The sequence below is a fragment of the Macrobrachium nipponense genome, chromosome 5 (assembly GCF_015104395.2).
Source record: "Macrobrachium nipponense isolate FS-2020 chromosome 5, ASM1510439v2, whole genome shotgun sequence".
In the NCBI taxonomy this organism is placed as follows: domain Eukaryota; kingdom Metazoa; phylum Arthropoda; class Malacostraca; order Decapoda; family Palaemonidae; genus Macrobrachium; species Macrobrachium nipponense.
In genome coordinates, this window is record NC_061107.1 from 57923122 (window position 1) to 57946795 (window position 23674).

General features: G+C 48.9%; 1 long non-coding RNA gene across 1 annotated transcript in view; it reads left to right on the top strand.

Annotated features, from left to right (window-relative positions):
- LOC135215095 (uncharacterized) overlaps nt 1-23674 on the top strand; it is a 144554-nt gene that overhangs the window by 115203 nt on the left and 5677 nt on the right. Inside the window, exon 2 of the long non-coding RNA XR_010314565.1 lies at nt 15391-15548. This is a non-coding gene — a long non-coding RNA (uncharacterized LOC135215095). The remainder of the gene's footprint in view (nt 1-15390; nt 15549-23674) is intronic.

The window sequence follows — 23674 nt, forward strand, 5'->3', positions numbered from 1 at the left end:
CTGGTCAGAACCACCTTCTGTATGCCTCCAGCCATACTTTCTGGAAAAAGAGGTGTGTGGTACCGAACTGGGAGAACCTGGGCCTTTCTCTCCCAGCATCGGCTGAAGCTGATTTTTCAACCTTAGTTGATTCATCGCGTAGACACGCTTTGAACGGAGCTCGTGTGACTTGGTCGATTTCTGAGACTGATCATCTCCTCAAGGGACTCTTCCATATTTTGGAAGTCTTTAATTTCCTAGACTGGTCCCTTGGGGTGATGTCAAAGAAGGCTCATGACTCGGAAGGTCTAGACCCTGAAGTCATTCTTAGTATACTGTCATGTATTGACAAGGCAGTACAAGACGGATTCGGGAGAAGTCTCCTTCCTCTTTGGAGCGGTACTCCTTAAGAAGAGGATTATTTTTAGTGCTTTTTTAACCAAGGCAGTTTCACACTCACAGAGAGCAGCCCTGGTTTTCGCTCCCATGTCAGACTTCTTGTTTCCCTCTCAGTTAGTGAAGGACATTTCTCGCTCACTGACTGAGAAGGTGACACAAGATCTTCTCCTTCGACTGCAAGGAAGAAGAGACCCCTTTGTTGCGGTTTGACAAGAAAGGACCTACTTCTATTGTTCAGCCCTTTCGAGGAGGCCCTCCCTCCAGAGCTCCCTCAAAAAGGAGAGGTTCTGAGAGGAGAGGTAGACCTACTTCCCGTACCTTTAAGAAAGGGAAGTGAGACAGCCAGCCTCCAAACACCAGTAGGTGCCAGGCTTCTCGAATTGCAGACGCCTGGACATTCATAAACTCGTCCGACGGCCTCTTCGATGTTAATAATCAAGGAAGGGATATCCTTATCCCCTTCCAGGACAGTCCTCCCCTAACGACTATTCTGCGGGAACTGTCAGCCAGATACAGGGACCCTGTACTGAGGGATACTCTTTGTCTGATGGTGGATCAAATGTGGGACAAAAGAGCTATAGAATTAGTACTGGAGCAAACTCTCCGGGGTTTTACAATCGCTCTTTTTCTGGTTGCGAAAGCCTCGGGGGGCTGGAGACCGTACTAACGTCAGCGCTCTGAACAAGTTTGTTCTAAAGGAGAAGTTCTCTATGGAGACTTTGGCCTCAGTCCTTGCGGCTTTACGACAAGGAGATTGGATGGTGTCTCTGGATCTACAGGACGCTTATTTTCATGTCCCGATTCACCCTTCTTCGAAGAAGTACCTCCGTTTCATGACGGGGGAAAGGATCTTTCAGTTCAGGGCCTTGTGTTTCGGCCTGTCCACAGCTCCTCAGGTCTTCACAAACCTGATGAAAAATGTGGCGAGGTTTCTTCACCTCAAAGGCGTCAACATCTCTCTATATCTGGACGATTGGCTCATCAGGGCCAGAACAGAGAGACAGTGTTTGGAGGACCTTTCTTTGACCCTAAACCTGATAAAGTCGTTTGGGACTACTCGTGAACCTCGAGAAGTCACAGCTGATCCCCAGACAGAACTTAGTCTATCTGGGGATTCGGATGGATTCTCGGGGTTTTCGAGTATTTCCTTCGCAAGAGAGAATCTTGAGAGGCTTGGAAAAAGTCTCTCTCTTCTTAGGGAAAGAACGAACTTCGGCGGCGAGGGAATGGTTAAGCTTTCTAGGGACCCTTTCCTCGCTCGAACAGTTCTTTCCTCTAGGAAGACTTCATCTTCGTCCTCTTCAGTTTTTCCTAAGGAGATCATGGAATTGGAAGACGGGACTTCTCTCCGACAGTTTTCTCCTTCCAATGGAAATGAAACCACACCTGGAATGGTGGTTGTCCCCTCTAAAAGAGAACAAGGGAATTTCTCTGGAAGTTCCGAACCCAAGCCGAGTGTTATTTTCAGACGCATCGGAGAAGGGTTGGGGAGCAACACTAGGACCGAGAGAAGTGTCAGGCACCTGGAAGGCAGCACAGGTGTCCTGGCACATAAATTGCAAAGAACTTCTTGCAGTACACTTGGCTCTAAAGTTCTTCGAACCTTTTGTGACAAACAGTGTGGTCCAAGTGAATGTGGACAACACTACCGCCCTTTCCTACATTCGGAAACAAGGAGGAACACACTCCTTGTTCCTATACGAAATAGCAAGAGATCTGCTACTTTGGACCTCCCAGAGGAACATCTCCCTCCTGACAAGATTTGTTCAGGGTACGAGGAACGTCAGGGCAGACAGACTGAGCAGGAGAAGCCAGGTCCTTCACACAGAGTGGACCCTTCACTCAGAAGTGTGTCAGATTCTTTGGTCTCTTTGGGGTCACTCCTCATGTAGACCTGTTCGCCACATTCCTTTCCAAAAGGCTGGAAGTCTTTTGCTCAGTGGTGGAAGACCCAAGAGCTCTCGTGGTCGACGCCTTCCTGCTAGATTGGTCTCATGTAGACGTGTACGCTTTCCCCCCTTTCAAAATCCTGGGGCAAGTGTTGAGAAAGTTTGTAGCGTCCAACGGAACAAGAATGACCCTGATAGCCCCCTTTTGGCCAGCACAGGATTGGTTTGCAGAGGGGTATCATCAAAACCTCCCCGCTCTCGCTCTGACTGCCTTTCGACTATCGAAAGACTTGTCAGAGCGAGGGGGTTTTCTCGCAAAGCTGCAAGCGCTATCGCTAGAGCCCGCAGAGCTTCCACTAGACGAGTCTATCAGTCTAAGTGGGAGGATTTTAGAAGGTGGTGTAAGTCTAGAAGTTGTCCTCCTCCAGTACCTCTGTAGCCGAAATCGCTGATTTCCTTTTGTTCCTGAGAGAGGACTCTCACTTGTCTGTATCTACTATAAAAGGATACAGAAGCATGCTTTCGGCAGTCTTCAGAAATAGAGACCTAGAGCTTGCTGATAATAAAGATCTACACGACCTTATTAGATCGTTTGAAACAACAAAGTCTAAGGAACTAACTCCTCCCAGCTGGAACCTGGATGTAGTTCTCAAGTTCCTTTCGTCTGAAAGATTCGAGCCTCCTCATTTAGCTTCGTTTAGGGATTTAACGAGGAAATGCTTGTTTCTCTTATCTTTGGCGACAGCCAAAAGAATTTGTGAACTTCATGCCCTTGAAGATGAAGTCGGTAGATTCAACAGAGACTCTGCCTTCTGCTCATTTAGAACACTTTTTCTAGCGAAAAACGAAAACCCCTCGAATCCCTGGCCCAAGAGATTCGAGATTAAAGGCTTATCAAGTCTCGTGGGTAGAGAAACAGAAAGGTCTCTTTGCCCTGTAAGAGCCCTGAAGTTCTACTTACACAGGAAGAAACAAATGGGAGGCTCTAGACAAGGTCTTTGGTGTTCGATTAAGGACCCCACAAGAATCATGTCAAAGAATGCGTTAGCTTTCTTCATAAGGAGCGTCATTACAGATGCTCACAAGTTCTGTCCTGACGACTCTTTTCCACTATTAAGAGTAAAGGCTCATGAAGTGAGAGCAGTGGCGACGTCTCTCTTTTCAGAAGAATATGTCGCTAAAGAAAATCCTTGATACGACATATTGGAGGTGCAACTCGGTATTTGCATCTCACTATCTTAAAGACGTTCGCGTGACCTACGAGAAATGTTTTTCTCTGGGGCCTTTCGTATCGGCGGATACAATACTGGGTACGGGAGCAAACACCAATCCTTAACTTTGTACATACCTTCTACTAGATATGTTCTAGATTTCTGCTGACAAAGAGGGCTCGGTGCTGCACAGGCAGCCAGTCACTGTTGTTCAGTAAGGAACTCTTGTGATATCTTTTGGAGGAGTATGAAAAATTTTTTTTTTTTTTTTGGAATTTTTGTATGTATGCGTATTAGGTTTTCGAGTTATGGTTGTTTGTAATGAGTTCGGGGATAACTCAGAACAATTCTTTATACTAACATGGTGGTTAGGATCAGGTGGTCGGGATTGGTTGTGCGCTCCTTCATAAGGTGTATTGTCATAGAAGTGGTCCAGTACCCATTGACAAAGTCCTTTCAGGCTCTGCCGAGTAAGCGGTTCATACCCCATTGGCAGACCCACAAGAACTCTTAGCCATAGATCACATATCTCGCTAAAGTCTTGAGGTGATGCAGACTACCGGGCAACAGCCACGAAGTCTACCACCTATCAGGTAGGAACCAAGGTTTTTTTTCTTTTATACCTACAACATATGTTGTTCACCTGTCTATTCCATTTTAGCTGTCTCTTACCCTCCACCAAAGGGTGCCAATCAGCTAAGTATATCTGACAGGTAAGTTCATTGTATGAAAATGATAATGTTATAATACAATAAAGTTTCATACATACTTACCTGGCAGATATATACCGATTAATGGCCCCACCCAGCCTCCCCGCAGGAGACAGGTGGAAGAGAGAAAATATGATAAAAAAGGCGGGAATGGTTCCTAGTCCTGCCACCCAGGGCAGGCCGGTAGATCACCTGACCTACCTGTAGCGAGTGGCGCGAAATTTGAATTTCTGTCGGGGACGACGGAGTCTTAGCTAAGTATATATCTGCCAGGTAAGTATGTATGAAACTTTATTGTATTATAACATATCATTTTTCTACTCATTGTGCCGGACCCATGGGCAGCTGCAGAGGACGCTCTTCAACACCCTTGGGATAACCTCTTCATATACGCCTTTCCCCCTCGAATCTTCGGATGATCCTGGTGGTGCCCAAATGGCTTCAAGCCGTTTGGTACCCGGACCTGCTGGCTCTGCTCGCCAAAGCACCGAGAGAGATTCCCCCTGGCACAACCTCCTGTGCCAGCCACACTTAGAACGGTACCACCGGTCGGTCGAGTCCCTGTGTCTTCACGGCTGGCTGTTATCCACCATCTCTTGCGAGTGAGAGGCTTTTCTCACAGCGAAGCAACAGAGATGGCTGGTACCTCAAAACAGTCCCCTTTGCACTGTATACCAGGGAATGTCCTTCTTCTGTGGTTGGTGTCGTGGACGGGGTCTCTCTCCTCTCAGAGCCGCTGTTCAGCAGGTAGCGGATTTCCTCGTTTTCCTTCACCGAGAGAAGCTCCTCTCCGTCTCTGCGAGGTGTGGATACCTCTTCTTCCTTCGAGATCTCCTCCTTATGAAGCGCTTCGAGAGGTCTTGCCCACCCAGGCCCCCGGGGTGGGATGTGACTCTCGTCCTTAGAGTTTTGACTCGCAGACCCTTTGAGCCACTCTGAGAGTTGTCGACAGGGATCTGACCCTCAAGAAACCTCTTCCGGCTGGCCCTGGCATCGGCGAAGAGAGTAGGAGAACTTCATGGTCTTTCCTTCGATGTCAAGCATTCCAGGGGATGGGGATCTGTGACACTCAATTTCGTCCCGAACTTCGTAGCGAAGACTCAGAATCCTTCGGTCCCTGACGACCGGTTCAAGTCCTTCACGATCCCCTCCCTGAAGGACTTCACTGATAATGAAGCGGATGAGATGCTGCTTTGTCCTGTGAGGGCGCTACAGCGTTATCTGAAGAGAACTCGACACCTCAGGCCTGAGTGTCAACGCCTCTTCGTTAGCACCGGGGTTACCAAGAAAGAAGTTTCCAAGAACACTGTTTCTTTCTGGCTGCGTGAGGTAATCAGGAGGGCGTACGACACGGATGGTAGTGACGAAACCTGTACCCTTCGTCCGAGAGCTCACAAAGTCAGAGGTATTGGTCCAACCCTTGCTTTCCACAAGAACTTCTCCGTGGCGCAGGTTCTGAAGGCAGGGGTTTGGGCCAACTAGACCACCTTTACTTCCTTCCACTTTGGGATATTACCCACAGGTCCTTGGACACTTTTTCCTTGGGACCCGTGGTGGCTGCTCAACAAGTTGTGTAGTATACCCGGCACCCGAGCGGACAGAACAGCATCGCATTCCTTGTGTGACTGCATGAATGGACAAGTGAAAGAGTGTGACTGGCTTCTCTTCCTCCTTCATTCTTCTTCCTCTACCTGTGAGCAGAGGGCCGCGGTCGTTACTACGCTGAACAGGAAGCAGATGTAGGTAAGCTACACGACTGAGCTCCATCCTGTCCCTTTCATTGAGGATAGGAGTATTTATCCACCACTCCCCAACAAGGGGGGGGAGTGGAAGCCAACAAGAGACAAACCCATGACTTCATTTTGGCTCTTGAAGTAGGAACTAGTTCATGTATTTTGCTATTTATAAGAGGTACGCTTGCCTCCTCTTATAAATTTGGTCAGAAAAAAAAAGTCTGACCACTGATCCTGCGGTGCACACCCCGATCAGCTGGCAGAGCTAGGATCCCTCCCTTTGCTCTTACGACCAGGGGGGAACCAAGGTAGGACGAACACCAGTACGTTCATAAGACTCAGATTCCACCCACTAATAATTGAGTCTTCCTATTGTTAAAGGAAAGAGGGTTTGTATACGTACCGGAACAAATAACAATTTGTCGAAAATTGTATTTTTCCTAACTATATATACTCATGCCACCCCTCACTCTGTGTTTTCCTGGGCCTAAAGTAAAGTGAATCCTCTCCTTGCAGTCGAGCTGACCGCCAACTGCCGGACAATCGGTTAACTACCGAACTCCCCTGTTCGTAGCTTATGACCTTTTCAGCTGCCGCTAAGTTACATTCCTATTGTTAAAGGACCTCAGGTTTGTATAGTTAGGAAAAATACAATTGTTCCAATACGAATACATACCATCGGTCCTTTACAATAGGAATGTAACTTGCGGCAGCTGGAACCGATCGTAAGCTTCAAACAAGGGAGTTCGGTAGTTAACTGCTTGTCCGACAGTCCACGCACTGCGCGACTGGGAGGTGAAGATCCACATTGCTTTCGGCCGTGCTGGTTGACAGATGTGTTCTCCACCTCTCTCTGCCCGCCTTTCGTTGTATGCTTTGTGTCTTCTCAAACTTGGTTTGCTTTGTGTGTATGGTAAAATACTGTAAGTACGTGTGCTTTGTATTTTATTATTTTGTGAAATGGATTCCCGTGAGCTGGAGACATCCCCACGCCCCCCATCAGCCACATAGTTTGCCCTGGTGTGGGGCCTTCCGCTCCTTCCCAGAAGTGGATCCTCATAAATTGTGTGCTCGGTGCCGAGGCTGCGAATGCTCTCGGGCCGAACCCTGTGATTTGTGTATATCTTGGTCGGAGGAGCAGTGGGTGCTATGCTATATGAGGGTAGGAGGAAGCGACGTAAGCTTGCCAGGGAGTCCTCGGAAGGTTCTCCGGCAACTCCCTTGGTCACAAACACGTCGTCTTCCTTCCTGCCGCCATCTCAGCTACCGCGTATGGCTCCTTCCCCTTCGGGGGGGGGGGGGGGTTCTCGTTCCTCCTTTGCCCATTCCTTCGATTTGCCCATCCGTCGAGCGTAGAGGAGAGGCCGAGGTACCCTGACATTCAATTGTACTCGGGGTATTCTGTTCGTTCAGGGTGGGGCTTATTTTCGTTCAAGATATGAGCCCAAATCCGAGATACTAGCCGTGTTTCCAGAGCGTCCCGCTAGTTGGCGCGCAGGGTCGAGCATCATCCTAGAGCATCTCTCGCTCACTCGCACGTGTTACCCGCTTGAATCAAAGTGTATCTTGTGCGCTGTACTCTTTTTTTTTTTTTTTTTTTTTTTTTTTTTTTTTGCTTGATTTTTGCGTGATTACTGAACTTTTTTGTGTGTTATCATGGGGCTGAAGAAAGTGAGTGCTAAGGACAATGGTGACAGGAAGTAGAGGATGATGTCGATAGAACTAAAAGGCAAGAAATAATAGAAAAACATAGCGTGGCGCACGAGTGATGTACGCGCAAAGATCTATGACCGTAGTACATCGACAATTTGTACGATATTGAAGCAGAAGGATGCCATCAAGAGTGCTACACCAGCAAAAGGAACCACAATTCTTTCCCAATTAAGGACAAATATCCATGAGGAAATGGAGAAGCTTCTGCTCGTGTGGGTGAAAGAGAAGGAGTTGGCAGGAGATACAGTGACGGAGATGGTAATATGCGAGAAGGCACGGAGTATTTATGCCGACTTAGTGAAGTAAGAAAGCATCAACTTCTAAAGAGGCATCAGAAGAAGCATTTAAGGCAAGCCATGGCTGGTTTGATAATTTTAAGAAGAGAACTGGCATCCATTCAGTGGGTGAGGCAAGCTGAAGCTGCGAGTGCAGACGTGAAAGCAGCCGATACGTACATCCAAAAGTTCGCTACGCTTGTTGCGAGGGAAGGCTACATCCCGCAACAGGTGTTCAACTGCGATGAAACGGGCCTATTTTGGACTTACATCACAGCAGAGGAGATGATGATGCCAGGCCATAAAACCCATGAAGGACCGTCTGACCTTGCATTATGTGCAAATGCTAGCGGTGATTGTAAAGTGAAGCCACTGCTAGTTTATCATTCGGAAAATCCTCGGGCCTTCAAGACGCACAAGATACTGAAAGAAAAATTGCACGTTATGTGGCGCGCCAATGCTAGGGCATGGGTTACGCGGCAGTTTTTTACTGACTGGGTAAATCTCGTCTTTGGCCCTGCAGTGAAGACGTATCTGCAAGAAAATAAACTCACGATGAAAGCATTGCTCATCCTTGATAATGCTCCAGCCCACCCACCTGGTCTTGAAGATGATATTCTGGAGGAGTTCCAGTTTATCAAAGTTCTCTACCTCCCACCCAATACGACTTCAATCCTACAGCCGAGGGATCAGCAGGTCATTTCCAACTTCAAAAAGCTGTACACGAAGCACTTGTTCCGCCGCTGCTTTGAAGTGACGGAAAAACACAAATCTAACCCTTCGAGAGTTTTGGAAAGACCACTACAACATCGTGATCTGTCTACGTCTCATTGACTTTGCATGGCAAGGGTAACAAGACGAATGTTGAACTCTGCATGGAAAAAGTTATGGCCTGATGCTGTTGCAGAAAGAGATTTCGAAGGGTTTGAGCCGTAGACCGAGCAAGAAGAGTTGGAGGAGATTGTATCTTCGGAAAGTCGATGGGCCTGGAGGTAGATGAGGGTGACGTCAACGAACTCGTCGAAGAACATGAGGAGGAACTCTCAACTGAGGAGTTGAAGGAGCTGCATGATGAGCAACACACGAAGGTTCTGGAAGAGATTAACACGAGTGAGGAGGAAGAGCCGGAGGAAGTGATTTCTACAGGTGAAATTAAAGACATGCTGGCAATGTGGGAAAAACTGTCAAATTTTATTGAAAAGAAACACATAAAAAGTGGCAACTGGTCGTGCTTCAGCGCTTTTTAATGACACTTGTTTGTCACATTTTCGAAGCATTTTGAAAGGCATGCAAAGCAAAGTTCTTTGGATACATTTTTATTGAAAAGAGCTGCGAGTGAAAGTACAGAAAGTGCAGCCAAGAAGGCAAAAACAAGTGAGAATTAAATTTACGTAAATGTTAAGCATTAGTTTTTAAGTTTAAAACTAATGCTTTAAGTGCATCTGGTTTTTTAAGTTTTCTTTTTATTTGAAATAAGGAAAGTTGTAGTTTTAGGTTTAAAGTTACGAAAATAGTTTTAAGTTCTAAAAAAGTGCCGTTTACATACGTGTCTAGAGTGCTTACATCCCTTCCCCCCTCCCTCCTCCTCGCCGTTCACCTTCGTTGGCCGCACTCGTCTGTCTCCAAAGTAAGACTATTATGCTAAATAACTCTTTTATTTCTTTATTTCATATTTTGTTATGTATTTGTTAATTTACATGTTTATTTGTTATTGAAAAAACATATCTTTATTCATAATTTACAATGGTTTGGGAATTTCATAGGTCCGGAATGGATTAAATTGAATTCAGTTATTTTAAATGGAAGAAATTCGTTGAGATACGAGCCGATTGACTTACGAGCTCGGTTCTGGAACGAATTAAACTCGTATCTCGAGGTACCACTGTACTTCCTCACCTGGTGCTAGGGGTTCTGCCGCTACACCAGGTTCCGGCTCAGCCTCTCGTTCGCGAGAGGTACCGAGTGTACGGTCACCTGCGGGAGCCAAGGCTCAGGCTTCTGAGTTCGCTCGGAGCCAGGACCGAGGCATGGAGCGGAAGACTGGCGAGAGTCGCTCAGGTGACTCCCGCCAGGCCAGCGATCGCTCTCGTAGCGATCTGCAGGTAACCAGGGTTGACGCGACGGTCCCAGACCTGCCGTGGGCTGGGCTGGTTCCGGCAGTTTGACGCACCGTGAGGACAGGCACCGCTCCCACCAAGACAGTGGGTTCTCTACAGGTACCCTGACCGCCACTCCATCGGGGGACTGGGCGGGTAGGGGAACCAGCAGCAGCTTCTCTGACGCACGGGGACTGGAGCCTCTGTTCTCAGTCCAGCCGCTCTCCCCCAGGATAGCCGTGCAAACCAGCCTGCAGCTCAATCGCAACCGCGGGTTGGCGATCGCCTGCAGCCCCCCAAGCACAACGGTTCTACCGGTGAGCAAGGGGGGAGCGTCAGGTCTTCCTCTCCGATCCCTTCAACTTCCTCGGGTTACGCTGGGAAGAGCGAGGCAATCCGGAGTGATCATGAGGGTGCACTCCTTCCGGTCCCACCGTGACGCCCTACGAGCCAGGCACGGTCTTAGGACCGACCAGGTTGTATGCGCAAGTGGCAGGAGGATACCAGGAGGGGTCTGTCGCTGTTCCTCCTTCCGAAGGAGAAGGGTCTCGAGAAGCGTTCTTGTTGGAGGGACTTGATGGTCCTACTCCACAATACGCAGTCACTTCTGATATCCAGAGGTCGTTTTCAGAGGTTATTGTGCTGATTCGTCAGCACAATGACCTCGGGGAAGGATCGCCGCTCCCACCTTCTGAGCCCACTTCCCGGCTAGAGTCGTTATGGGGTCCTAAGAAGGAACCCAGAACGACTGGGTCTGTTGCGATCAGCTCTGGCTGACTCGGTGCTGGGCCAGGTGGACTCGCTTGTCTCCGGACAGGAGGGTTCACTAAAGTCCGGCAGGTCTTCCAAGCTACTTCCCCCGCCTCTACTGCGACAGAGGAGATTCTACGTGCCTTCGGAGGATCCTATGCCGCCCAAACAGGTTAACCCAGAGCTAGCTAGGCTAACTCCGGGGGTGTCTCTGCAGCAGCTCCTGTCGGAGAACTTGTGGTTCTCACAGCAAGAGGCACTTGCACTGGAATCCACCGCCATGGCGGCATTCCAGGCAGTCTCCTGGTTAGACCTGTGGTCCCTCACGGTGTCTAAGGTCGCGGCCACCTTGGGAAATATCACTCCCGAAGGTGACCCAGCTTTTGGGAGACTGTGTCAGTCTGGAGGTAGAGCCATCCCCTACCTAGCCCACCAGACGGCAAACCTGTGGGCCAACCTGGTACTTCGGCGTAGGGACGCAGTCCTCACCCGAGTGACCATGGCGGCTGGGCGTGAGGTGGCACTGGGTCTTCGCAACGGACCGGTGCGGAGTTCCTCCTCTCTTCCCAGGAGAGATGGTGGACGCTGCGGTGGAACGATGGCGCACTGATGACAGTGACCGTCTAGTCCACCAGGCAGTCTCGAAGGCGTCTGGGCAGCCTCAAACGACGGCGGCCAAGCCCAAGAGCTTGGTTAGCACTTCCTCTGCGGCCAAGACGATTGCATCGTCGAAGCCCCAAGGAAAGACTCTGCCTTCGAATTCTTCCAGGGGCGGTTGTCCTCAGCCCTCCTCCTAGCCCTCCTTCCCACGAGGGGGAGTGGGGAAGAAGTCGAAGAGAGGCGGGAAACGCTAGGGACGGCATTCCCCCTCACCTGCTGTCGGAAATGGGGGGATGCCTGGCTAGCCATTGGGCAACATGGCAGCGCTAAGGAGCGGAGACCTGGATAGTAGACGTCCTTCGGGAGGGGTATCTTCTACCCTTCGAGTCTCGGCCACCCCTCACCTCCAACCCGGTCCACCTTCAGACCTACGTACCTGGAACATCAAACAAAAGACGTAGCCCTTCGGCAGGAAGTCCAAGCCATGCTGAGCAAGGGAGCCATGGAGATTGCCAGGGATCGTTCAACGGGCTTCTACAGCCGTCTTTTCCTAGTGGAGAAGTCTTCGGGGGGCTGGCGCCCGATGATAGATCTCTCTTCCCTGAACCGATTCGTTTGCCAGTGTTTCACGATGGAGACGGCACGTACCGTGCTCAAATCCATCAGGGAGAACGACTTCATGCTTTCGGTGGACTTGAAGGACGCGTATTTCCAGATACCCGTCCATCAATCCTCCAGGAAGTACCTCCGCTTCATCCTCGATGGGACAGTGTACCAATTCAGGGCACTTTGCTTCAGTCTCTCAACCGCCCCACAGGTGTTCACGCAAGTGTTCACTCTGGTGTCTGCTTGGGCCCACTCGGTAGGGATACGTCTTCTGAGGTATCTCGACGACTGGTTGGTCCCGCTCGCAGTTGCTACAGGACAGGGATCGACTTCTCGAGTTCTGCCGCAATCTGGGGATCGTGGTGAACTTCGAGAAGTCCGATCTCGAGCCCAAGCAGAGGATAAAGTACCTGGGTATGCTGATCGACACGGAAGCAGGGCGAGTCTTCCCCGCAGACTCGCGGATCAGCAGATTCAGGGAGGCAGCATACTAGTTCCTGTCTCGGCAAGAACAGTCAGCTCAGCAGTGGCAAGTCGTGATCGACCACCTGTCGTCACTCGAGAAGTTAGTCCCTCACAGGCGTCTTCACCTGTGGTCTCTCCAGTGGAGACTAAAGAAGAGTTGGTCACAGGCAACAGACCCACCTTACTTCCCCGTGTCCCTCACGGAGGAGGAGAGGCAGGACCTAGCCTGGTGGCTGGACGACAGGAACCTCTTAAGAGGAGGCCCCCCCCCCCCCACCCCCCCCCCCCCCCCCCGAGATATTGCTGATTTCGGACGTGTCAACTGAGGGATGGGGCGCACACCTGGAGGAGTTGCTGGCTGCAGGAGTTTGGGATCATCACGACAAGCACCTTCACATCAACGTCCTGGAGCTCAAGGCAGCATTCCTCGCTCTCCAAGAATTCCAGGACCACTCGGTGGGACACTCAGTGGTGTTGGTGTGTGACAACACCACAGTAGTGGCATACGTCAACAAACAGGGGGGCTTAGTGTCCCTCCCGTTGCACCAGTTGACGTTGCAGGTGCTCGGTAGAGCTGTCAGCCTGCTACATTCTAGGCAAGAGGAATGTAGTAGCAGACAAGCTCAGCTGTCGGGATCAGGTGATTGGGACCGAATGGTCCCTACACCCAGACGTGGCGGAAAGGCTCTTCATCCTGTGGGGGCGTCCAGTAGTGGATCTGTTCGCCACCCAGCACAACAGAAAACTTCAGGTTTTCTTCTTGACCGTGCCGGACCCATGGGCAGCTGCAGAGGACGCTCTTCAACACCCGTGGGACAACCTCTCCGCGTACGCCTTTCCCCTGTTTTGCCTGATTCGTAAGGTGATCAGCCGAATGCTGGTCACCCACCGAATCTCCGGATGATCCTGGTGGGCTCCCTTGGTATCCGGACCTGCTGGCTCTGCTTGCAGAAGCACTGAGAGAGATTCCCCATTGACACAACCTTCTCGTCCAGCCACACATGGAACGGTACCACCAGGTCAGTCCAATCCCTACTCTTCACGCTGGCTGTTATCCACCATCTCTTGCGAGCGATAGGCTTTTCTCGCCGAGCAGCAACAGAGGTGGCTGGGTACGTCAGACAGTCCTCTGCAGCTGTGTACCAGGGAAAGTGGGCCGTCTTCTGTGGTTGGTCGTAGACAGGGTCTATCTCCTCTAGAGCCACTCTTCAGCAGGTAGCGGATTTCCTCTATGTCTTTGCCGAGACAAGCTCCTCTCCGTCACCACAGTCAAAGGATACAGAGCCGCCCTGGCCCTAGTCCTGAAACTGAGTGGAGTGGATATCTCGAACTCGTTCGAGATCTCCCTGCTTATGAGGAACTTTGAGAGGTCTTGACCACCCAGGGAACTCAGGCCCTCGGGGTTGGGACATGACTCTCGTCCTTAGGAGTCTGACTCGAAGCCCCTTCGAGCCACTCCGAGAGTCGTCAGACAGGGATCTGACCCTCAAGACCCTCTTCTTGCTGACCCTGGCATCGGCAAAAAGAGTAGGGGAACTGCATGGTCTTTCCTTCAATCTCAAGCATTCCAGGGGATGGGGATCTGTGACTCTCGATTTCGTCCCTAACTTCGTAGCGAAGACTCAGAATCCTTCAGTCCCTGACGACCTGTTCGAGTCTTTCACAATCCCCTCCCTAATGGACTTCACCGACAACGATGCGGATGAGATGCTGCTTTGTCCTGTGAGGGCGCTACGGCGCTATCTGAAGAGAACTCGGCACCTCAGGCCCAAGTGTCAACGCCTCTTCGTTAGCACCAGGGTGACCAAGAAAGAAGTAGTATCCAAGAACACTTTCTTTCTGGCTGGCTGAAGTGATCAGGAGGGAGTACGAAGCTGATGGTAGCGACGACATCCGTACCCTTCGTCCGAGAGCCCACGAAGTCAGAGGTATTGGTCCTTCCCTTGCGTTCTGCAAGAACTTCTCCATGGCGCAGGTTCTGAAGGCAGGGGTCTAACCAACCAGACCACCTTCACGTCCTTCTACCTTAGGGATATAGCCCCCACAGGTCCTTGGACAATTTTTCCTTGGGACCCGTGGAGGCTACTCAACACGTTGTGTAGCTTACCCAGCACTTGAGCGGACAGAACAGCATCGAATCCTGTTGTGACTGCATGAATGGATGAGTGAATGAGAGTGTGACTGCTCTCTTCCCCCATCTTTTTCTCCCCTTTACCTGTGGGCAGAGGGACGCGGTCGTTACTACGCTGAAACGGAGGCGATGCAGGTAAGCTACTCGACCGAGCTCCATCCTATCCCTTTCATTAGGGATAGGAGCGATTATCCACCACTTCCCCCGACAAGGGGGGTTAAGTGGAAGCCAACAAGAGACAAACCCATGACTTCATATTGCCTCTTGCAATAGGAACAAGTTCTTGCTTGCTAGTTTTAAGAGGTACATTTGCCTCCCTCTTATTACTTGGGCTAGAAGTCTGACCATTGATCCTGCGGTACATACCCAGATCATTGGGCAGAGGCTAGGATCCCTCCCTCTGCTCTTATGACCAGGGAGGGAACCAAGGTTGGACGAACACCAGTCTGTTCTTAAGACTCAGATTCCACCCACCAAGAAGTGAGTCTTCCTATTGTAAAGGACCGATGGTTTCTATTTGTATTGGAACAAATAACAATTTGTCGAAAATTGTATTTTTCCTAACTATACAAACCTGAGATCCTTTACACATAGTCCCACCTCATGCCACCCCTCACTCTGTTTTTTCCTGGGCCTAAAGCAAAGTGGATCTTCACCTCCCAGTCGCACGGTGCGCCGACTGTCGGACAAGCAGTTAACTACCGAACTCCCTTGTTCAAAGCTTATGACCGGTTCCAGCTGCTGCAAGTTACATTCCTATTGTAAAGGACCTCAGGTTTGTATAGTTAGGAAAAATACAATTTTCAACAAATTGTTATTTTGAATAATTTCAGGACCATGGGACAACAAATCAAGTCGTTTGCTTATTAATTTGGTAAAAGAATATCCTAAAGCTTATTTCATCCTTGATAAAGAATGTAAACGCACAGAAGCCTGGGAGATGATAAGAAACAAAATGTCAGAAGCTGGATACCAGTTCACAGTTCTTCAGGCAAGTTCTTGTTTTTATTCATTGATATCTTCATCTTAAATCTTTTTTTCTGGGCTTAGCCCGTGTCGCTACGTGAATTGTCCTTTTAGCACACATTTCTAAGGTAAATTAATGCTAACATACCAGAGAAAAAAGCTAAAATGGAAATGCCAGAATATTCTGGCTCATTCACCTTATATAAAAGGTTCGGTATGGTTTCTGGGGCGAGTGAAACCACTACCACGGGTCTCTTACCATTTAGATTCATCCCTCTTCAAAATCCCTCTACCAGAGAGGGGCCGATGCAAGGCCCACTCCCAGCTACGACTACTACTAGCGCCTCCAACGCTACCACCAGCGCCTCTACCGGACATCCTTTTTGTTAGCACCACCCAGTTCGCACGTGTTTTTCTCGATCTGTGTTTTTGTGCTTACTTTCTGGATTTATATCACCATGGAACGTCAAGCCATCGCTGTGTCTAAGTTAAGTACTGCTAGAAATGTTTCATGTCTTTTTAGCTGGGCAAGGGCCCGTTTAACCATTTTATTTCGGTTATGAAGACGGCTTTGTTACCGAGTCGCCCTGCACGGCTCGCTCCCACGTGTTTCATTATTTCGTGCTTCTTTCGGTCCCCTATACCAATTGCACTCGAATATTTTTAGCAGTACATGTTTATCATTATGGCTTCTCAGTTTGACGTATTTAATTTTATACTTATATTTACACGGGGGTTTCTTGAGTTCTCATGAGCTTGTAGCCTACATCGCTCCTTAGCTCAGAGTTCATGCATGCAATGTTTCCTTTGTATTTAGGTCTATGATAGGCTCCCTTAGGACATACGTCCTTTCTTTGGTCCTGACCACCCTGGCCACAGCCCTACGTTCCTACGTATCAGCATAGGCCAGCTCCTTTGAGTCGCTAGTCGTCCTCCCTTCTTGGTTGGCCCCTGATCTAGCATCTCCAGGACTATTCTTTCTCTTATCCTCAGTTTTTCTTCCTTCCCTCGTGTTTTTTGTCAGGATGATTTTGTATTCATGCCTTTTCAGACGGTTTGAGGTGGCCTAGGCCACCTCAGACCGCTTGGTCTGTCTCACCGCGTGGCTCACACCACATCCGTGACGAGGCCAGGCGATCGCCGTGAGCCACCCAGCGTCGGTCCCCCCACGAGCCCAAATAAATTACTGGCCGCTCGATCTGGGGTGCTGAGCTGTCCAGAACGGTAGTAAACTCAGTACAATGTGAGGCTACAAGACTCAACCAGAGTCTCAAAGTTCGCTGGGGATTATCCAGTAAAAGGAAACCTGAGTCGACTTCTTCAGCCAAGAAGTCAAAGAAGCCTAGGAAATTCCAGCCTTTCCAGGCTCCCCAGCAACAGACAATGGTTCAGACGGTTCCGGTCTCTCAGGTGCCGCAACCATCGACGTCAAAGGCACAGCCTCAGCAACAGTTTCTGCTGCTGACGCCACCTCAAAACAGCCTCTAAGTCATACGCTGTCTCCCCGGCCTTCAAACACAGTATTTGAAGGCCAGTCATTTCAGCCTTTCAACAGGTTTGGCAGGGGTAGCAGGGCTAGGGGTGCCTTTCGTCAGAGAGGCAGAGGAAGAGCATCTAGCCGGGGTAAGCACTTAGGAGGAGGGCGCGGGACACCCCCTTCCCCGAGCCAGTGAGAACCCTCAGGTAGGAGGGAGACTGTTCCTCTTTCGTCACAGATGGAGGTTCAGCAGCTGGGCACAGAGCATTGTGTCCAAAGGCCCTCCTCCATCCAAAATCTTCTATCAACAACCGACAGCGGAATTGATAGAGTAGCCCCCCAAGAAATCCTTCAGAAAGGAGTAGTTGTCAAGAGTCAATGCACTTAAAGTTTCAAGGTTGCTTGTTCAGTGTGCCAAAGAAAGGCTCAAACAAACAAAGAATAATTCTAGACTTGTCCCGTCTAAACTTATTCATTCGTTTTCGACAAGTTCAGAATGCTACTCGCAGGTGCTGACCTTACTACCCGTGGGGCCGTCACCACCTCTATCGATCTTACAGACGCATACTATCATATTCCAGTAGCAAGACACTTCCGCCCGTTCCTAGGTTTCAGACTAGGGAACCAGGCATTCTCCTTCAAGGTAATGCCTTTTCGGGCTCAATGTAGCCCCCAGGATTTTCACGAAATTGCCGGAGACAGTGGTTCAAGAACTCAGGTCTCAGGGAGTAATGTTAGTTGCGTATCTGAACGATTGGCTAGTTTGGGCCTCACAAACATTGAAGAGTGCCCCCAAACAAAGTGACGGTCAAAGTAATCCAGTTCTGGAACTTACTTAGGATTCCAGATACAAGGACCAAGTCCTGGTTGACACCGGACTCTCGCTTTCAGTGGCTGGGCATTCAGTGGGACTTGAACTCACACACTATCAATTCTGTCGTTGAAGAGGAGAGAAATAGCCAAAGCAACCAGACATTTCTCAAGTGCAAGCAAACGTCTTGAAGGAGCCAGGAAAGGATCCTGGGCTCTCTACAGTTTCCTCAGTAACGGTTGTTCTGCTAAAAGCAAAACTCAAAGACATAAACCGAGTCTGGCGCTCAAGGGAACAAACACAGGTCCCGGGGGGTGGGACAAGCTGTCCGCTATCCTGGCGATCTTACGCAAGCGCCTCCGCCCCTGGGCGGAGGTCAAGAATTTGTCGAAGTCAATTCCTCTTCAGTTCCCTCCACCGCATTAGTTATCCACACAGATGCATCACTAAGCAGCCTGGGAGGGTACTCTCGTACAAGAAAGTACAGGGGACTTGGTCCCTTCCATTCCGCCAGCTCCATATCAATGTATTGGAAGCTATGGCAGTGTTCCTCACTCTGAAAAGACTTCACCAGCCAAGAAATCTCACATCAAGCTGGTGTTAGACAGTGCAGTGGTAGTACACTGCATCAACAGGGGAGACTCCAAGTCAAGCCATGTGAACCATGTCATGATAGCCATATTCTCACTGGCAGCCATGAACAAATGGTCCTCTGTCCGCCACACACCAGCGGGAGTAAGGAACGTGATAGCAGATGCGCTATCTCGCTCAGTCCCACTAGAGTCGGAATGGTCCCTGGACAAGCAGTCATTCAATTGGATCTGTCAACAAGTTCCGGGGCTTCAGGTGGATCTTTTCGCCACGGAGTTGAATCACAAACTCCTTGCTACGTGGCTCCCAACCTGGACCCTCTGGCTTATGCCACGGACGCCATGGCTATAGACTGGAATCAATGGAGAAGATTTACATCTTTCCATCCAGTGAATCTTCTTTTGAAGGTTCTGAACAAACTCAGGACTTTCAAGAGACGCTTTGCTCTAGTAGCCCCCAACCAATTGGCCCAAGAGCAATTGGTTCCCACTTCTATTGGAGTTGGGACTTCGACCTCAACGGATTCCCATCCCAAATTATCCCAACTAGTACAAACGAAGACGTGTACGCTTCCTCAAGAATTCAGAAAACCCTAACTTTATGGACTTCATGAAGTTTGCGGCAAAAAGGGATGCCAACTTCGACCCTCAAAACATCCTATTTCTTAGAAATCGGATAAACGAGATTCAACCCTTCGTCAATATGACTCAGCAGTTAAAAACTACTAGCTATTTTTCTGAGGAAGTCCGAATCTCAAACCATGACAACCCAACCTGGGCCATTTCCTTTTTTAGATCGTTATTTGAAAAAGGTTTAGCAGCTAGTACTATCACTACTACTAAATCAGCATTAAAGAAAATCTTCCAGTTTGGTTTCAAAATAGATCTAACAGACTCTTATTTTTCATTTTATCCCTAGAGCCTGTGCTAGGCTCAGACCATCAGAGAGGCCTAAGTCTGTGTCATGGTTCTTAAATGATGTTTCTCAAGCTGGCCTCAGATACTGATAACGATTCATGTGACTTTTACCCCTCCTGAGGAAAACATTATTCCTTTTAAGTCTAGCTTCAAGAGCCAGGGTATCTGAACTGTCCGCTCTATCTAGAGACTCAGGTCATATAGAGTTTCTCCCTTCAGGAGAAGTATTACTTTCTCTAGATCGTCAATTTTTAGCTAAAAATGAGGATCCAATGGCGAGGTGGGCGCCTTGGGAAATTCTTCCACTTCCTCAGGACCCTTCCTTATGTCCAGTTACTGCCCTAAGAGCATATCTTACTAGAACGGCCATAAGATCTTCAGGCGCTTTATTCACGAGGGAAAAACAAAGGTGGATTTGAAATGAACAGTTATGTACAAGTGAGACACTCTAGCATAAAAATAAGAGAGGATAACTCACAACAGTTCTAATATTTATCAGTAAACATTTATAATATATACAAGTGAGTCTCCCTAGCATAAAAATAAGGGAGAACATCACCAAGCAGTCACAGTCAGTAGAAATATTTACAAGTGTGAGTGCCCCTAGCAAGAAAATAAGGGGCACATCACCATTTTTAGCCTTTCTAGGCAGCTAAGGCTCAAAACATGATTGAGCTTGACGGTAAGGTTAGGGAAATATATTGGTGAGGCAGGTAGAAAGGAGTCTGGATCTTCGACTACAACTACTATGACAGTGTTAGGAGAAACTGTTTCCCGCTGCCACTGCTGGAAATTTAAGAGATTCCAAGGATTTTCAAGTAGTGACGTTTTGAAGACTGTCGGCGATTTCCAGCCCGTGTACTTTTTCAAATCATCAAAATTCATATGCTGGAAGTAATTAATAGAGGTGGCTACTGCCCTGATGTCATGGGCCCTGGGGAATGAATCAGGATTAGCTTGTTTAATAAAGTACAGGATTTGTTGTCTAATCCCTTTTATTGAAATAGTGCCACTTTTTTCCCTCATAAAGAGGGGGCCTGAGAATCTAGATTCTAGATTATGTCCTGGACAGATAGGCTCGTAAGGCCGTCACTGGACATAGAGAAGGGTCCTGGGGAAGAAGGAGGACCTTCCAAGGAGCCCACCTCATTAAAGGATCCTCATTTTTTGCTAAAAAGCTACGATCTAGAGATAATAGGACTTCTCCTGGGGGGAGAAATTCTACATGACCAGAGGCTCTGGAATGGGCCGACAGTTCTGATATTCTGGCTCCTGAGGCCAGGCTTAATAAAAATAATCGTTTTCCTCAATAAAAATTTAATATAGTTGCATGAATCGTTGTCAGTATCTGAAGCCAGTTTGAGAACGTCATTCAAGAACCATGAAATTGAACTAGGTCTTTCTGAAGGTCTGAGCCTAGCACAGGCTTTAGGAATAGACAAAAAGTAAGAGTCTGTTAGGTCTATCTTTAAGCCAAACTGGAAGATTTTCTTTAAAGCTGATTTATTGTTGGTAATAGTACTAGCTGCTAGACCTTTTTCAAACAGAGATCTGAAAAAGGATATAGCTAAATTAACTGTCATGGTTTGGGCGTTTGTTTCCTTCAGGAAATTTGCTAGTTTCTTAACGGAAGCATCATACTGTCGCAAAGTTGATTCCCTTTTATCCGATTCTAAGAAAAGGATATTTTGGGGATCAATATTTGCATCTCTCTTAGCCGCAAACTTCATGAAGTCCATAAAGTTAGGGTTTTTAGAGTTCCTGAGAAGCGAACAGTCCTCATTTGTACTGACTGAGACAGTTTGGGATTGGGGATCCGTTGAGGTCGGAGACCCAATTCCAGGAGGAGAGGATACCAATTGCTCTTGGGCCAATCCGGAGCTACCAGAGCTACTTGTCTTTTGAATGTCCTGAGTTTGTTCAGGACTTTCAATAGAAGATTCACTGGAGGGAAGATGTATACCTTCCTCCATTGATTCCAATCTATGGACATGGCGTCTGTGGCATAAGCCAGAGGGTTCAGGTTGGGGGCCACATAGCAGGGGAGCTTGTGGTTCGCTTGTGATGCGAAAAGATCCACCTGGAGGTCTGGGACCTTTTGGCATATCCACTGGAATGAGCGCCTCTCCAGGGACCACTCCGATTCTAGAGGAACTGATCGAGACAGTGCATCTGCTATCACGTTTCCTTACTCCCGCCAGATGAGTGGAGGATAGATGCCATTTGTACTTGGTTGCTAGAGAGAAAATGGCTATCATGACATGGTTCACATGCTTTGATTTGGATCCTCCCCTGTTGATGCAGTGTACCACTACTGCGCTGTCCAAAACCAGTTTATATGGGAATTCTTGGCTGGTAGAAGCCTCTTCAGAGTGAGGAATACTGCCATAGCTTCCAAAACGTTTATGTGAAGCCGGCGGAACTGAGGTGACCAAGTCCCTTGAACTTTCTTGAATTGGGAGTATCCTCCCCACCCGCTTAGAGAGGCGTCCGTGGATGGGAACCAACGCCGGAGGGGGGAACTGAGAGGAACTGATTTGGACAGATTCTTGGCCTCCGCCCAGGGGCGGAGATTTTTGTTTGCGAAGAATCGGCGGGATTACTGACAACTTGTCTCAAGATTTGACATTTGCTCTTGAGCACCAAACTCGATTTATATCTTTCGATTTTGCTTTCAACAGAACGTCTGTGACTGATGCAAACTGGAGGGAACCTAGGATCCTTTCCTGGTTTCTCCTTGATATCTGTTTGCATTTGAGGAATTGTCTTTTTGATTTGGCTATTTCCTTCTCTTGACCAAAGGAATTGACAGAGTGTGGTAGTTCAGGTCCCACTGAATGCCGAGCCCCACTGAAAACGAGACTCCGGCTTAGCCTGGATTTGGTCTTGTTTATTTGGAACCCCAGATGTTCCAGAAAATGAATTACTTTGTTTGTGGCTTTGAGGCATTCCTCGACGGTTGTTGCCCAGATGAACCAATCGTCGAGGTACGCTACTACCATTATCCCTTGTGATCTCAGTTGTTGGACTACTGATTCCGCTATTTTCGTGAACACCCTGGGGGCTACGTTCAGCCCGAAGGGCATCACCTTGAAAGAGAATGCCTGGTCTCCCAACCTGAAGCATAGATATGGGCGGAAGTGTCTCGCGACTGCGATATGATAGTATGCGTCTGTAAGATCTATAGAGGTGGTGACGGCCCCACAGGGAAGTAAGGTCCGCACCTGCAAGATAGTCAGCATTTTGAACTTGTCGCAACGAATGAATAAGTTTAGACGGGACAAGTCTAAGATTATTCTTCGTTTTGTTGAGCCTCTCTTTGGCACGCTGAACAAGCGTCCTTGAAACTTTAAATGTTTGACTCTTGATACTACTCCTTTCTGAAGGAGCTCTTGCGCATACTCTGTCAATTCCTTTGTTGGTGCTTGAAGGAATGTTTTGGATGGAGGAGGACCTTTGATCCAACTCCATCCCAGCCCTTTTGACACAATGCTTTGTGCCCAGCTGCTGAATCCCCACTGGTGTCGGAAGAGGAACAGCCTCCCTCCTACCTGAGGGTTCCTATTGGGTTTGGACAGGACGTGCTCTGCGTCCTCCTGAAAAGTTTCTCCCCTGTTTGGTGTCCTTCCGCCACCCCTCTGGCGAATGCACCTCTGGCTCTACTTCCCCTTCCAAACCTGTTGAGGGCCGGAATGCCTGGCCCTCAAAGACAGGATTGAAGGCTGGGGAAACGGCGTAGGAGGTCGAGGGCTGGTTTCTGGGACGTCAGCAGGAGGATGGGCTGGCTCTGACTCTTTGAGGTCGACGGTTGCACCGTTTGTGAAACCGGGACCGCTTGAACAAACTGCTGTTGTCGGGGAGCCTGGTAAGGAGTAAACTTTCTGGGCTTTGGTTTCTTGGAAGCTGAGGGGGTACTTTCTGGCTTCCTCTTACCAGTAAGTCGCCAGCGGACCCTAAGGCTCTGATTGAACCTGATCGCTTCGTCGGTGGTGAACCTCATTTACCGCGATTCGGGAAAGGGGGTCCGCTCCCCAGATAGAAGACGAGAGCAATTTGTTCGGCTCATGCTGTATAGTGGCTTCCTGGAGGACATGCTTCCTGCAGTTACGCCTAGCTACCACAAAGTCGTACAGATCAGACTGTACGGTCTGTGTCTGAGCCTTTGCCAAAAGTTGGAACAGAGGCTCCGTACCATAGGTAATGGGGCGGCAACCTCTGTCATCACCAAGGCATTCAGTGTCCTCCCTAGCCTGGTCCTAGCGTCGAACTCCGCTTGGATCAGGTTATCCGGTAGTCTTGGGAGTCTCTCCCCGAACTGTTCTATAGCGCAGTCCGGTTTGAGCTTCCCGACCGTG